This window comes from Podarcis gaigeae, assembly GCF_964106915.1.
Source record: "Podarcis gaigeae genome assembly, chromosome: 9".
Lineage (NCBI taxonomy): Eukaryota > Metazoa > Chordata > Lepidosauria > Squamata > Lacertidae > Podarcis > Podarcis gaigeae.
In genome coordinates, this window is record NC_139685.1 from 24,136,555 (window position 1) to 24,153,244 (window position 16,690).

The following is a 16,690-nucleotide window of genomic DNA, read 5'->3' on the forward strand; positions in this document are numbered from 1 at the left end:
TGCTTGAAAAGAAATTTTCAAAACATTTACCTAAAATGAAAAAGCTTTGACTAGGTTACTTCTGCCCTTGCGACAAAAATATCCGTGGCTAATATACAGCTCTTGCCATAACCCAGTTAAGCTGATGTAGTAAAAACTGGTCCCAAGTAGCAACTCTGTACATAGGCAAATGTTTCCTATCCTGAGCCAGTACTGTTGAAAGGAATGGGAAGTCCAAAAATCTGGTAAGATTGAACTGACTTGGCTTCAAGAGATTCTGCAATACCTGTCCTGTGATTCAGAAAAGCACCATTGGATCTTGATGCCTACCCCTACTTCCGTAGAATAGGAAAAAAGAGCTGTTGTCCAAGTCCCTCATGTGGAGGTTGTCTTGCTCAAGTCCAGCTGAAAGGGATGGGAACTCCCATTCCTTTCAACAGCACAGCAGTGCCTGGAGTGGGTGAGCTCTGGGAATGAAGACGTCACCCCAACTGACAAATAGGAGGGACACCCAACATCTTTACCAATAAGGATGCAGTTGTGGTGGATGGTGGATGCATGGGCACCTCTTGGTCAGCAGGCATACACCTGCATAGCTGTGGACCAATCAGTACTGTCCAATGCAAGTGATTGATGATCTGCAGCACACAGGGCACTGCTGGAAAGTCGACATGTATCTGGAGGATGCTTCTAGCAACACCTATGCATCTATCATCATCTTGTGATACCCACTGGTAAAGGCATTAATGCCTAGTCCACCCTGATCACTTTATGCGGCAATGATGGCATCTCACTTCCCAATGCACTATATCCCTAGCTGCCACGGCATTTCGATAGTCCTGCAAAGCAATAAGGTAAAAGGTGAAGGGACCCCTGGATGGTTAAGTCCAGTCAAAGGTGACTATGGGGTTGCGGCACTCATTTCACTTTCAAGCCAAGAGAGCTGGCAATTGTCCACAGACAGATTTCAGGATCATGTGGGCAGCATGACTAAACTGCTTCTGGCGCAATGGAACACCATGATGGAAACCAGAGCACACAGGAACACCATTTACCTTCCTGCCGCAGTGGTACCTATTTATTTACTTGCACTGGCGTGCTTTTGAACTGCTAGGTTGGCAGGAGCTGGGACTGAGCAACAGGAGCTCACCCCATCACAGGGATTCGAACCGCCAATCTTCTGATCAGCAAGCCCAAGAGGCGCAGTGGTTTAGACCACAGCGCCACCTGTGTATGAAACTGTATGGAATGAACTATTCAGTTTCACCATTTTCTACAGGGAAAGATGCCTCGTGTACTTCATGCTAAAGATTATCCTTGTGAAAAAAGGGACAGAATTAAAGAACAGATTAAAAAATGATGATACAAAGAACTAAAGACTAGAGCCGTAGTAAAGCATAACCTTTACATGTAGAAGGTCCCAGGTTTAATCCCTGAAATCTCCAAGTGGGGATGGGCATGTTTGAAACCCAGTTAGTGTAGACCATGGGTTCTCAAACTGTGGTCCTTGAGCTTCCTTTAGAACCTCTGTTGTGTGTCTGCAAATAAGCCATTGCACGCCACCCCAGTAACCCCAAGATTCCAGAGGTTCCATGTGTTTTCCCAGGGTTTGGCTTCCTTGGAATGGGGGACGGCAGAGACTGTGGTGTCTTTACGATACATGGTTTACTTACACATATATACAACCTGAGCCTATAATGGAGGGGTTCATGGCGTTAACACCCCAGAAGGTCTTTCTCCTTCCATAGTAACAGCCTTGGATTCAAGCAGAAATCAAGCATGGCTTTCAATCTCTGGCTTCTGACTCCTTTTTTCTTATAGCCTAGCTTACCCACGCTCAGCTCTAGCCTGTGTCTTTCTCACTACCAGTCAGGTGAGGGAGAGTCATTTGCCCTCTGGCACAGAGCAACTTTCAGACTAATGGCCATGCTTAGGCCCATTACCAAGATGCTGGCCTGGCTACTTCGACAATTGAATCCTGCAAATTCACAACAATACAATTAGAACTCATATAGAATCTAGCACAGCACATTACAGTGGTTCCACTGGTGGAGCCAGAGATGAGACTAACAGTTTTTTGGCAGGGCATGGGGAAAACACAGTAGGAGGCCTGGCTCTGGGACCCAGCATTGAGGATGGGGCTGCTTCCATTGGTAGAGCTCACTGCAAAAACTTCCTGTTCACCTAAAATGTTCAGTTTTGAGAAAAAGGCTGAGGGTGGGGTGTGGGGAGAGAAAGGAATTGGCCTTTGCTTCTTTGGCAACCAAACTAAAAAAATAAAACCCTGCAACCCAAACAAAGTGATTGGCAAGCTTACAAGCTAGCAACAGCTGAACTTTGCTGATAAGATTTTCTTTTGATTTCTTATAATTGTTTCCATCAAGCCAATCTCCTGATTAACTCATTCTCTTTCTATACTTGATGCATCACTAAGATTAGCATCCCTAATTTGCTCCTTACCAGAACAGATTTCAGTTGGAGAACTATAACCTGTCCTTCACGATTCTGAATGTTGCGTAAAACATTATGAATAAAGTTTGGATGAGGAATGATGGAGCAGGTGTGCTAGTCATCTTTTTATTCCTCTCACTGAAGAGGCATCATCCTGAGACGGAAAGAGGTAAATAACGCAAGAGTTCTTTGGGAAACCAAAATGTCAACCATCATTAATAATCCATACTTTAAAAAGTGCATCTGGTTTGCAGCACATTGTATATGGTGTTATTAATCCTCTTTCTCACGCACTGTAGGCATTGTACAATAGGATAGCAATGTTTACTTGGGGGAATCTTTGTTTTGAATCTTAGGCGTATCTCCTATTGTTCTGGGAACATGATGAGCTGGAAAGGGTGGATAAAGGCTCCACTGTGCATCTTTCTCAGTAAATAAAATATGCAGGATGTTCATACCGTTTAAAAGGAGATGGAGCATATCTCTGTACTTAATTGCACTGGCTGTATTAAAATATTTTTTCCTATGGCTCATTAGTAAAGCAATGTCTTAATATTAAGTAGAGAACAAAGTGCTTATTGGCTTTATATAATGGGAGAGACTATGTAGATCACATTGAAATTGCCGGATTACACCTGATAACTTTTAAAGCCTAGCTGTTGCCTGTACACTTGAGAGAATATAGGAGGATAGGAAGGCATACTGGCCTTAGACGCAGTCACATACAGGACACCATTAAGATGCAACTGATGCTGTAGCCTACCCCAAATCCTGGGAAACATCCAGGTAGAATGAGGCCCATGGGGTGGGCTCCAGCAATCATTCAAAAGTCTGAAAAGGTTTTCTGTGCTACACACACAGGGAGTATTCTGACTGATCCACAAGACTGCTGTTTCAGAATCCCTTACCATGCAGTGAAGCCCCTCCATACATACTATTGTGTGCATGTAAGTTCTCATCAAACCTTTAAACAGGCATGTGTAGGTTGGTAGTAGAATCTGCCCATCATGATTCTATTCATTCTTCCTGAAGTGAATGCCTGAAAAGTTCTAATAGCTTCGATTTTTAAGTTAGGAATGAGATACGCTAGGACTTTCTCCCAGGAGGAAATGATATGTATAACAGCAATTACCTGCTGCGACTTGGTAATCCTGTTCCCACAGCTGGCGGAAATTAACACTCTACTCTGGCCTAGAGCATGGAGAAATTGCGCTCTGCTATCGCCTTCCCCTGCCCTACCCCAAGATAACTTACTGGGCTTTGGGGCCAAGGAAAGAGCAAGTTAGTTGGGCTCCACATTGTGAACATTTGACTTTAATATCATCCAAACGTCTTCCGAGTATTGGAATCGAAGATTTGCAAAAGCCCAAACCATTGAAAGTGTGTTATATGAATGGTCACAAAGGCTTGGCAGGTGTTCAGACATCACCAAAGTGGCACCCCTCTTCCTTACATAATGCTGGTGACATGAGTCACTGCAGTGTGGCTCTTTCCTGAGTTGTAAAGGCAATGCAAGCAAAGCTCCTTACCTCTCTTGCCCTGACCTAGCCACTGTGATCCACGCGACGGTCACCTCCAGACTGGATTATTGTAACTCGCTCTACGTGGGGCTGCCCTTAAGACTGACCCAGAAACTCCAGCGGGTGCAGAATACTGCGGCGAGACTCCTTACGGGGTCCTCGCTGCGAGATCACATTCACCCGGTGCTATACCAGCTGCACTGGCTCCCGGTGGAGTATAGGATCAGGTTTAAGGTGCTGGTTTTAACCTTCAAAGCCCTATATGGCCTAGGACCCTCATACCTACGGGACCAGCTCTCCTGGTATGTCCCACAGAGGAACTTATGGTCTTCAAACAAAAACATCTTGAAGGTCCCAGGCCACAGAGAGGTTAGGCTGGCCTCAACCAGAGCCAGGGCTTTTTCGGCTGTGGCTCCGATCTGGTGGAACGCTCTGTCACAAGAGACTAGGGCCCTGCGGGACTTGACATCTTTTTGCAGGGCCTGCAAGACAGAGCTGTTCCACCAGGCCTTTGGCCAGGGCACAGCTTGACTCCCTCCTCTGGCAATCCTCACAGAACTTCTAGCCCAATGGTTGCCATTAATTTGATTGGAATTAATTTTATAATGAAATGATTTTAGAATGTTTTATCATTTTATTGTTGTTAGCCGCTCTGAGCCCGGCTTCGGCTGGGGAGGGCAGGATATAAATAAAATTTATTATTATTATTGTTGTTGTTGTTGTTGTTAGGGAGAGTTGCACTGTGTTTGCTTCTTATAACAGCAATGTTTCTTTTTCTGGAAGAATGATGGTGTCATGAAGAGGTATCTGAATGTGGGCATCCTCCACAAGACCAGAGGTCTTAACTGTGCCTCACGGGGCTCCTGCCTATTCCTTTAAGTGCTCTCCCTGCTTATGGTGTTCCCTCTCCAAATTGCCTTTTAAGAACTCTGAAATATCACGTACGGTGGTGTTCATCTGTTAAAATGCATTTTGAACGAAAGTCTTTCAAATGAATGGAAATGCCTGGAGTGTTTTGCCCCTTAATAAGACAAGTGATGTCTGTAGAGACCGAAATGCCCAGGATTTCCATTCTCTTTTATGCAAGAGCTTCTGTAGCACTCAGCACAGTGGTATGAGTATTTAGAGAATTTACCTTAGTTAGCTCCTGGGAAACAACAAATTTTCTCTGCAAAGCATCTATATTTCATTTTTGTTAAAGTATTAATAAGCTAAAATGCTAGCGACACTAGGTTTTATTGAAGCATTCAGAAACTCTCCAGGTGATTAATATACATCCTGAAAGTTCATGCTGGCTGCAAGTTTAGGATGTAAGCATTTTAAATAAAACTTGTTTAGGTGCTGATGTGAAGTTTATGGTTTAATGGCTTTGAAACGCATATCTTGCTGTTAACACATCCATTTAGGGTTTTCCAAGAGGACCTGGAATGCAATCAGTACATCTTCCACAATACACATTGTCATTCATTACAGAAGTTTTCTGGTCTCTCTGTGTTGTTCCTCTTTTTGAAAGGGAAAGGGAATTCACTAAAAACAATATTTTTACCCTGAAAGGTTTCTCATTGGGCTGGGCTGCGATTTTTTCAAAAGCTGTGCACTTGAGAACCTACCCAAATGCAGCTATAGCTAACAACAAAGGAAGTCTGATCTGGTGCATGGCAGCCATTTGTTTATCCAGCTCAGTATTGCTCACTCCTTGGACAGCTCCTCAAGCATTGGCCATGTTAGCTGGGGCTGATGGGAGACTCACAACATCTGCAGGGCACCACAATGGATATCTCTGGTCTTCCCTGACCAGTAGCATTACTCGTGTCAGGAAGAGATCTTTCACCTGCTATCTGAGCCTTCTAACTAGAGATAGTGGGGATGTAACCTGCATGCAGTGTGAATGCTATATAACTGAGCTATGGTTCCACATATTATGCAGGACTCCTTAATCCTGAAATCAAGCCCTATATTGACGGATGGCATGTGGTGAGCCCAGGTATACGATGCCTAACAGCAGCTCTCATGCAAGTTCCTCAGATGTACACAAGACCACTGCTGGACTTAAGACTCTCTGCTTCACTGCAGAGACTTCTTTTTCTGTATTGCTTGCCATGGCATGGAGATAATCTCCCAAGCCATGCATGAACCCACCAAACACAATGGCTCACCCTGTGACACGGCCGTGCAGAGTTAAACTATGGTGCACACTCCCTCAGAAGGCAGTGATGACCACCAGCTTGGATGGCTTTAAAAGAGGATTGGACAAATTCACGGAGCAGAAGGCTTTCAGTGTCTACAGGCCTAGATAGGCAGGTTCTACCTCCATGGTCAGAGGCAGTAATACTTCTGAATACCAGTTACTAGGAACCCAAGGAGGAAAGATTGTTGTGGTGCTCAAGTCCTGCTTGATGGTTAATAATAATAATAATAATTTATTATTTATACCCCAGCTTCCAACAGAATATTAAAATACAATAACCTATTAAACATTAAAAGCTTCCCTAAGCAGGGCTGCCTTCAGATGTCTTCTAAAAGTCTGGTAGTTGTTTTTCTCTTTGACATCTGGTGGGAGGGCGTTCCACAGGGCAGGTGCCACTACCGAAAAGGCCCTCTGCCTGGTTCCCTGTAACTTGCCTTCTCGCAGTGGGGGAACCGCCAGAAGGCCCTTGGCGCTGGAACTCAGCACTGGACCTTACAGGCATCTGTTGGGCCACTGTGAGAGCAGGATGCTGGACTAGATGGATCACTGGCCTGATCCAGCAGGTTCTTCTCATGTTCTTATGAGCAATTAGCACCCACATTAAGTAACCACTGGTGAGAAGCATTTGTGCTGCCACAGTGGGGGCTGTGCATGCAAGTGGCTGGAGTTCATACTGTGGTGGGAGTGCAGAGAAACACTGCCACGACCACACAAATTTTAGTGGCCAGAGAGACAGACTCCACATGGAGATGTTTACACTGGTGGTTCCATGTGAGAGCTGTCAGATCACGGATCCAGTAGCAACTGCTCTCGCACACAGGCTGCTCACCATGTACCCAGGTGTTTTTCACTGCTGACACTTCCCCCCCTACGTCTGCCATGGCATGGAGATAATTTCTCAATCTGTGCAAAAAGCACTGGACACAAGGCTTCGGCCTGGGACAAACTACAGTTAAATGAGCCTCCGAGTAATTGGAATAGGAAGTAGATTACATTTGCGTGTGTCCACACCATGAAGCCCATGGAAAGGATGGGTCAACGCTGCAACAATTCCAGTGCAGCCCCATTCCCCCAAAACACTTACCCCTACACATCTGCAAATGCAGTTTCACAAAATCAAGGAAGATCCCAGGCAGGCAATAAATTCCATGTCTTAATAACAACAGCTCCAGATGACTCAGGTATTTGTGCAGAAAAACACAACATTCATTGACCCCCTGGGAGCCACCGTGTACGGCTGGTGGGTTGTGTTTGCTAGATGGATCACAAGTTGTGCAAGGATGACTTATGCCCTGATTTAAGAGAACTGAACTTTTAAATCAAAGCCACGTTCTCTTAAGTATTGCTTCCATGCCAACCGTATTGAAATAAACAGTAGATGCTCTGTGCTTGATGAATTGGTTGCATTCTTTAGAAATATATCTTCTTAAAGTGAACATCAGTCCAGAACTTTTGAGGTTCTTGACGGCTGCACACATGAATTTGAATATTTAGAGAAAACCAAGAGTCAGGCTTGATTTGAGACTGTAATGTCCTCCGCACTTACTTCAGCTGCAGAACAGAAACAACAGTTTCGTATCAAGCAAAAGAAAATGAAACTTGAAAGGCCTATTTATCACATCAGACATATCAACCAATTTATAGCCCATTTTCTCATTAGATTTTCTTTTATTTCATCTGCTATTTTGTAGATTTTCATGTGATTATATATGCATACATATACACACACAAAATATGTCTGGCAGATCTCATGCACAATCTATTTCTGCGCAGGAATAATAGATTGGAACATTATGTTGTTTAGCATAGTTAATATAACTCGGCTTGGTCTGTTTCCATTAATCTTTTTAGGTCTGTGGCCCTTTCTTAGACATTTGCCTAATATATCAAGGTTATGTGCATTTTAAGCCTTGTTTCCAATATGCTTACATCTTTACTTAACCTTCTGCCTGTGATTAATGGGATAGACTGTTCCTGCCTAAATGTAATGGATGGTCATGTTAGAACAATACACAACTCAGCACTGACATCTCAGTTTAAAAAAGGGAGAGAGATGCATTCATGATGGTACATGTCCTTCTCTTTCAGGTGATTCTTTCTGAAACTCACCTGCAGCCATTACTACCTCACAGTATTGACACTTCTGTGCTGAAATCATTTTTGAGCTCAAGAGGCAGACATTTCTCTCCAAAAGAGAACTTCTAGTAACTCTCAATCCCAACCATGCCAGAATCCATTGATGAAATGGATTTGTTGTGCATGCAACTGAGCAAGTCCTTGGATGGTTCATGTATTAGATAGAGTATGATCAGATAGCTCAGTTGGTAGAGCGTGAAACTCTTAATCTCAAGGTTGTGAGTTCAACTCCCACATTGGGTGAAAAATTCCTGCACTGCAGGGTGTTGGACTCGATGATCCTTGTGGTCCCTTCCGACTCTACAATTCTATGAGTCTATGTACAGGAAAACATACGTCCCTTCAAACAAATATCTGTGACTAGCACATTTTTATGAAAGCCCAAAAATGTATGGGGCGCCGGGGGAAATCACCCATCTCCCCCAAGAGAGAGAGAGGAAAGAGAGTCACTGCAAAAGTGGTCTTAAATTGCTTGGGACCAGGTTAATTGTAGGACCAACTTCACCCATATCACCCTGCCCTTATGGTAAGGACTGATTCAGTGAACCTTTTGAAATGTGCCTTGTCCTTTGTCGCAAGTGATTTAGGCAAGCACTGATGACCTTCCTCTTCAATGCTACTTTAAATTGATAATGCAATTATCTGGTGTTACAGATCAGCTTCTTAAAAGCAATGCAGCATATGCTTATATCTTATCTTACTCTTGCTTGTATGTTGTTTTGTGATGGCATCATCCAACCAAGTGGCTTCCTCAAGATATTATATCCGCAGAAAACAGGACAATATATGAACACCATGGACCAATAAGCACTCTCAACCCAGCACCATTGATAGAAATGAAAGGTGTGCGAAAAGGGACCATAACATTTATTGATCCTTCTGAATCAAGGCTGTGACATATTAAATTTTCTGTGTCAGTGGACGCCAGAGGTATAAAGAAGAAGGTGGAGAATCACATTGGGCACTGGCCCCAGTTCACAGTGCTAAATGCCACATTTCTACTGAATGAAAACATTATCTGGGAATTGCTTATTACTTTGGCCATCTTATGCATTGCGGCCCCAAAGCAAGCCTCAAAAATCCATATGCATGCAGGCAGGTAAATTTGTACGAGTCAAATATCACCTATATTAGTTTGGGCACTGAAGAAAGCTGCAGCTATTACTGAGCATAACCATTTCAGTGCCCCTGACTGCCAAGATGACAGATCTCGAGAACAAAGAGTCCATTTAATCAATCATTTGTTTCAAAATGCTTTAACCACTCTAGCAAACCTGACACAACTCCTATTTTGTTTGACAGACCAATGCCCAATTGGCTGTATAAACACAATGACATCCTACAGCCAGCCAGGTTAATCTCAGTGTTTATTGCTATTCCCCACCCCCCACCCCCCTGCCCACAGAGATCCAGATGATGAACTATGAAGTATTAACAATTGGAGATTCATAAGCTATTTGCTCGAGGGTATTCTGACCTGTCATTCAATGAGGGCTAGTATTTTGTACAGGAAAACCTATGTTTCGCTTTGGAGAGAAAGGGAACAAAACCCCAAATCCCTTTTGTCACATCTCTACAAATGCCTTCACATTGTCACTGCTGATTCCATGCATTTTTCTTCAAAGTACATAAAAGGCACCCTTGCTACATGATTGCTATGGCTTTCTTTTATTCTGGCATGTTTTCTTCATAGGTCATTGAACTGAAGCCTTAGTTCATGGATATGCAAACTAAGGCCCGGGGGCCAGATGCGGCCCAATCGCCTTCTAAATCCGGCCTGCGGACGATCCGGGAATCAGCGTGTTTTTACATAAGTAGAATGTGTGCTTTTATCTAAAATGCATCTCTGGGTTATTTGTGGGGCATAAGAATTCAATCACCCCCCCAAATATAGCCCAGCCCCCCACAAGGTCTGAGGGACAGTGGACCAGCTCCCTGCTGAAAAAGTTTGCTGACCCCTGGCTTAATTCTCCACATTTTTTCTTTTTAAATCTTCTGATGTGACTGCTTTTTAAGAACTCCATAACTTACATGTAAGTGAGAAAAGGTGTTTGCAGGGGACAGTCTGCTTGCCACACAAATGCACAAGTGTTACTTGGGCTCACTCAGAATGCTGCATGGGGGCCATCATTTTCTGAACAAATGCTCCAGCCACTCCTAATATAAATATTTGGGGGTTTTTTTGGTTTTTGTTTAAAGAGAACTCAGTGCTGGAGTTGCTCTGAATTATATTCAGAGCAAAATATGTGGCAAAGTGGGAGGAGGTCTCTACTGAGGCAAAGTCACTGATGGATTTTCAAGTGAGGCGAAAAGAATTTCACTAAGACTGGCAAGGCTTCTCCAGAGGGTTCGTACATTCTTACATTGTCACTGAATTCTGCCTAAAGCAAAATTCAAGGCAGATCCAGAGGTTGTTGCTTGGGGAAAATGTCTGAGGAATTTCAAGAGAAGTGGAAGGAATTTCAATAATAATAATAATCAGAATTCTCAGAGAAATTGTATACTCTGCCTATATTGGTCATTCATCTGAAGAAATGAATTAATGATGTTGCCGAATTGCAGAAGAGGGGAATTCTCCTTAGCCTGACCCATGCCACAAATCCCTTTGAACCCTGGCTTTACCTTAAAATAAGTTCGACCCATAGCAATATCCCTTGTCCCATTCTGGCGCCCCCAAACATATCTTTCAGAAGTAGTGACAATGAGCAAGTACTCAACAGTGGGGGAAGTCTGCTCCTCAGGCTCCCATTAGGCCAGGAAGCCTTACAAACAGCAATCTCCCAGCACACAGATATCTGAGAACTGTACGTTACTAGAAATGGAGGTCCATAGTAAACACTTGGAGACTCTGACATATTATTCCCAGGACTCTTTGCATGGGGACTTTCATGTTGCCTAGGTAAATGAGAGAGAAGAACTGGTTTCCCTTATCAACACCTCTTTCTGCCCCTCTCCTGCCAAGCCTTATATAAAATGTGATGGACTGCCTCCACCTATTTCTCAATGGGCAGACCCAGCCCATAATCAATGGCACCTATCCACAATGGCTATGTCCTAACCCCACAGTTGGAAGCAGTGTACCTCTGAACGCCATTTGCTGGGAAGAATCTTTTTCTTTGGTGATCACTCATAGCTAAGAGTGTCTTCCATAAACACAGTTTTAAAAGTGACTTAATAATGATAATAATAATAATAATAATAATAATAATAATAATAATAATAATAATAATAATTTATTATTTGTACCCTGCCCATCTGGCTGGGTTTCCCCAGCCACTCTGGGCAGCTTCAACAGAGACCAAAAATACACTAAAAAGTCACACATTAAAAACTTCCCTTAAGATGTCTTCTGAATGTCAGGTAGTTGTTTATCACTTTGACATCTAATGGGAGGGCATTCTACAGGGCGGGCGCCACTACCGAGAAGGCCCTCTGCCTGGTTCCCTGTAGCTTTGCTTCTCACAATGAGGGAACTGCCAGAAGGCCCTCAGCGCTGGACCTCAGCGTCCGGGCAGAACAATGGGGTTAGACATGCTCCTTCAGGTATACTGGGCTGAGGCCGTTTAGGTGACTGTGGAGGCCAATTCTGTATCCACACGTCCTTCCACAGTGGGGACATAGGTTGATCATGTTGAGGGTTTGCCAAGTGTGCCTTCCTCTTAGAGTGTTTCTCCCTTTCGTCCTGAGTTCAAGTACCTTCAAAACCCATGACACATTTGGTAAAGGCTGTTCTCCAATTGCCGCACTCGCAGGCCAGTGTTTCCCAGTTGTCGGTGTTTATACTACTTTTTTAAAAAGATTTGCCTTGAAGAGTCTTTGAACCTCCTTTGTTGACCACCAGCATTATGCTTTCCATTTTTAAGTTTGGAGTAGAGTAGTTGCTTTGGAAGACGATAATCAGGCACCTGCACAATATGGCCAGTCCAACAAAGTTGATGACAGCCATTGTTATCTGTGATTGTTGCTGTCATATTATCATGGAGGAACCGAATAATATTCACAAATTCATCTGGGCAACCAATTTTCATAATGACAGTCCACAGGGCATCCCATAATCAATGGCACCTATCCATGAGCTAACCCCACAGCTGGAAGCAGTGTGGAATGCCTCTGAATGGCATTTGCTGGGAATCACAGGTGGGAAGAGTATTGTGGACTAGATAGACCTTTGGCCTGATCCAACAGGGCTCATCATATGTTCTTAAAGATAATCACTGTGTTGAAAAGGTTAAATCTTATTCAGCTCATTCATGTACTTTTCCAGAGGGAAAAGAGTGACAATTCCTCAGCATTTTATGGTGAATGGGGGGGGGGGGAGGGAGAACGAACCTTTGTGAACATCGGGGGGCATTATGTTGGTAATACAAAAAGTGAGTAAAACCTTGTCCTAAAATATTTTTTGCTCATTCCAGAAGACAAAATATTTCACCGGAGGTTTCTCAAAATTTCCATTTTTATTTTCAAACTGAGGGGAAGCTCCACTAAACAGGGTGAGTAAACATGCATATGGTTGCTTTATAAAATTAATAAATATCACGAATAGTATATTTCCATAGGAACTTTTATAAATAAAGTAATGAATGTGCTCTCGGAGAAATAAACGCAAAGACTAAGGATAGCCAGGAGACAAAAAATAAAGGACTCATTTCAGAAAATATGGATTATGCCTGCCCCTCCCTAATATACTCTAGACTATTTTGAGTTATCCCTTCAACTTGAAGCCCTGTAAAGAAACAATATTGCAAAGAAAACCCTGTAAAGAAAGTATTAGAATTATCAGTATGTATTGCCGTTGAGCTGCTTTAAGCCTGTTATGTTCAGAACTTACCCTTTGCATCTGCTTTGTTTGATTTATTTTTAATTTTATTTTTCAAAAAGTTTAATAAAGAAAATAATGTTAAAAAGAAGAAAAGAGCTAATGTCATACAGGTGTGCTGTTGTGCTCCTTTTCACAACGCAGAACCATTTTACATACAGTACTTGGCCGGGAAGATACTTTCAAAATTTCACAGGCACTGAGAATCTCTATGAGTTGATTACTGGAAGTGTGGGTATATAAAGTCTTAAAAATGAGCAAACGCTGTTATCTTCCATAGAAAACCTTGCACCCCCCCTTTTTTCTGCTGCACAAAGCAATTACTCCTGTTGTCAGCAAAAGAAAAAATTATGACCACAGGAAATCATACAGGTGTTGATTCCTTCTGGAATGAGAAATCATGAGCTGCATGGCAATGAAGACCACACCTTTTAGGAAGCTCTCTGCAGCTGCTTAACTTTTCCATCGCACTCTTATGCTATTGTGCAGAGATTGGGTGAGGATGAAACCCAATTGCACATTCCAATGTAGCATAAAATCACCCATCCTCTGCCTTTTTTTGTATATCGAGAGCTTTACATAAGTTTCATATCATTGAGTATTTTGCATAGCTGCGTATCGCAGTGCATGTTTGGCAAGAAACATTTGTATTTGATATAAAAACACAGCATTATATTTAAATGCAAATATATTTTGGAGATGAATCTGGGAATATACAATTGTACGGCATTTAAAAGGATACACATATAAATGCTGTATTTTAAACAGAGAGAAAATCTTTAGGTTTATAATGTTACCCTTTTCTTCTGTTTCTGGAATGGTATTAATAGCAATTGGATGAGAGAATAACATGTTAGCAGAGCCGACCCAACTTGTATTCCAAGCCACTTTCGGAACTGTCAAGGCTTTCAGTGGTGCATAACCTCCCTGGGGTACGGCAGTTCTGCAGTGGAATGCAAGGACTATTCAAAGTCCAGGAGGAAAAAATGTGCAAAGTTAAACACCAATGTCAGCAAGGCTAAAACTTGTACAGGTTTCCTTTAAATGTGTTGGAAAATGTATGGAAGGACCCTGACCATTCTGAAGGCAAAGATCTCCATCTTTTGAAGTCACAGAGGTAGATTTTCTGGATGATGCTAAGCTCATTTCCATAATGTATTGTGGGGGCAAAACCAACTAACTACCATTAAACCATGAAATTGATCATTTTCAATGTCCTTCAATACACATAGGACATAGAACTGTAGAGTTGGAAAAGACCATAAGAGTCATCTAGTCCAATTCCCTTCACATCAAGATACTGGTGACATCACATGATTATATATTATTTTCCCATTTCCATTTATTTACCCAGGCATTCTTTGTTAACACTGGCTATGCCAACCACTGTTTACTGCTGAAAATGTTGACATTTATGGCATTTTTGAGCTGTCTTGCATTTATAGATGTTATACGTTTTATCCGTGTTGCATTTTTGGCACTGCTTAAGGTAAAGGTAAAGGTACCCCTGCCCGTACGGGCCAGTCTTGACAGACTCTGGGGTTGTGCGCCCATCTCACTTAAGAGGCCAGGGGCCAGCGCTGTCCGGAGACACTTCCGGGTCACATGGCCAGCGTGACAAAGCTGCATCTGGCGAGCCAGAGCCACACACGGAAACGCCGTTTACCTTCCTGCTGGTAAGCGGTCCCTATTTATCTACTTGCACCCGGAGGTGCTTTCGAACTGCTAGGTTGGCAGGCGGTGGGACCTAGCAGCGGGAGCGCACCCCGCCTCAGGGATTCGAACCGCCGACCTTTCGATCGGCAAGTCCTAGGCGCTGAGGCTTTAACCCACAGCGCCACCTGCGTCCCTTTGGCACTGCTTAGAGATGATCAAATATGAAGCACTTCTATAAATATCCTAAACAGATGAACATGGCCTGGGCACTCATTAGCGGGAGACCTTCAGTAAGTGTCTTTAATTAGACTCCAATAATTTTAAGATTGCCACTGATCAAGCAGCCAGGAGCAGCTGCAGTCAGCAGCCAGTCAGGTCAACATGTTTTCCCACAGTACCACATTTGGGGTAATATTTGGACTGTCAAGATGTAGCATCCTTCCAGGTGCATTGCTGGGGAAGAGAGGTGAAGAGGTGGGGGAAGAGAGTGAGTCCCAATGGCATCAAGAGGAGAAGGAAATTTATGTGAAAGAAAGACAAAGTGAAAACTAGGTGCTGCCTCATCCACCTTTACTAGAATCCCTGCTACTGCTCCAGCCTACCATCTCCCCAAAGATGAATTAGTTTTCACTCCTGCTTCCCCCACCAACATCAACCCCCCTAAAAAAACACCTTCCAAATGTGAAATGATGGAACAGCTCCAGGAAGTGCCTTTCAAAATAGCTTTCTGCCAAGTGTAAGTAAAGGAATAGGGAAGTGATATTCCCTCTGGTCTTGTGCCCAAGTGACAGTTATCTGTGTTAAAACCTTCACATGACAGATGCATGGAGAATCTGTGCTTTCCGGTACTATTTTCCTTTCCTCCATACTATTCATTTACTTTCTTGTTTAGTCCTTTAGTCATGTCCAACTCTTTGTGACCCCACGGACCAGAGCACGCCAGGCACTCCTGTCTTTCACTGCCTCCCGCAGTTTGGTCAAACTCATCCTGGTAGCTTCGAGAACACTGTCCAACCATCTCGTCCTCTGTCGTCCCCTTCTCCTTGTGCCCTCCATCTTTCCCAACATCAGGGTCTTTTCCAGGGAGTCTTCTTCTGAGGTGGCCACAGTATTGGAGCCTCAGCTTCACGATCTGTCCTTCCAGTGAGCACTCAGGGCTGATTTCCTTAAGGATGGATAGGTTTGATCTCCTTGCAGTCCATGGGACTCTCAAGAGTCTCCTCCAGCACCATAATCCAAAAGCATCAATTCTTCAGCGATCAGCCTTCTTTATGGTCCAGCTCTCACTTCCACACATCACTACTGGGAAAACCATAGCTTTAATTATATGGACCTTTGTCGGCAAGGTGATGTCTCTGCTTTTTAAGATGCTGTCTAGGTTTGTCATCGCTTTTCCCCCCAAGAAGCAGGGATCTTTTAATTTCGTGACTGCTCTGTCACTTATAAAACTTATAAAACTGTTATCCCACTCTTCCTCCTAAAGGAGCCCAAGGTGGCCAGCAACCTATGTAATAATACTATTAAAAATAAAATTAAAACACATTAAAAAAATATTTTTGAAAGCTTTGGAAACTCTTTAAGGCAATAGGAACATATAATATACCACAGCCAGGTACTTCTCTCGCCTTCAGACCCCTTCTGCTCTGCTCAATGCCAGCCGGCCCAGAGCCTGCTTTCTGCACCCCCCTTGGATTGTCCTCTCCCTCGTATAATACAGTATGACCTGAAGTAAGATGCATATGGATGAGAATGACTAAGTGCTCGTGCAGCTTTCTGACATGCAGCTCATAACCCTGATCACACCATAAAAAGTCACCTTGGGTTACGCAAAAGGGAAAAGCGGTTAAATGCCAGAAACTATTAAGTCAAAACTTTGTTATATTCAAGTTGCTGTGTTGAGGGAATGGTTTTAACAATATTCTTCCATTCCTGTTTACAGCTTCT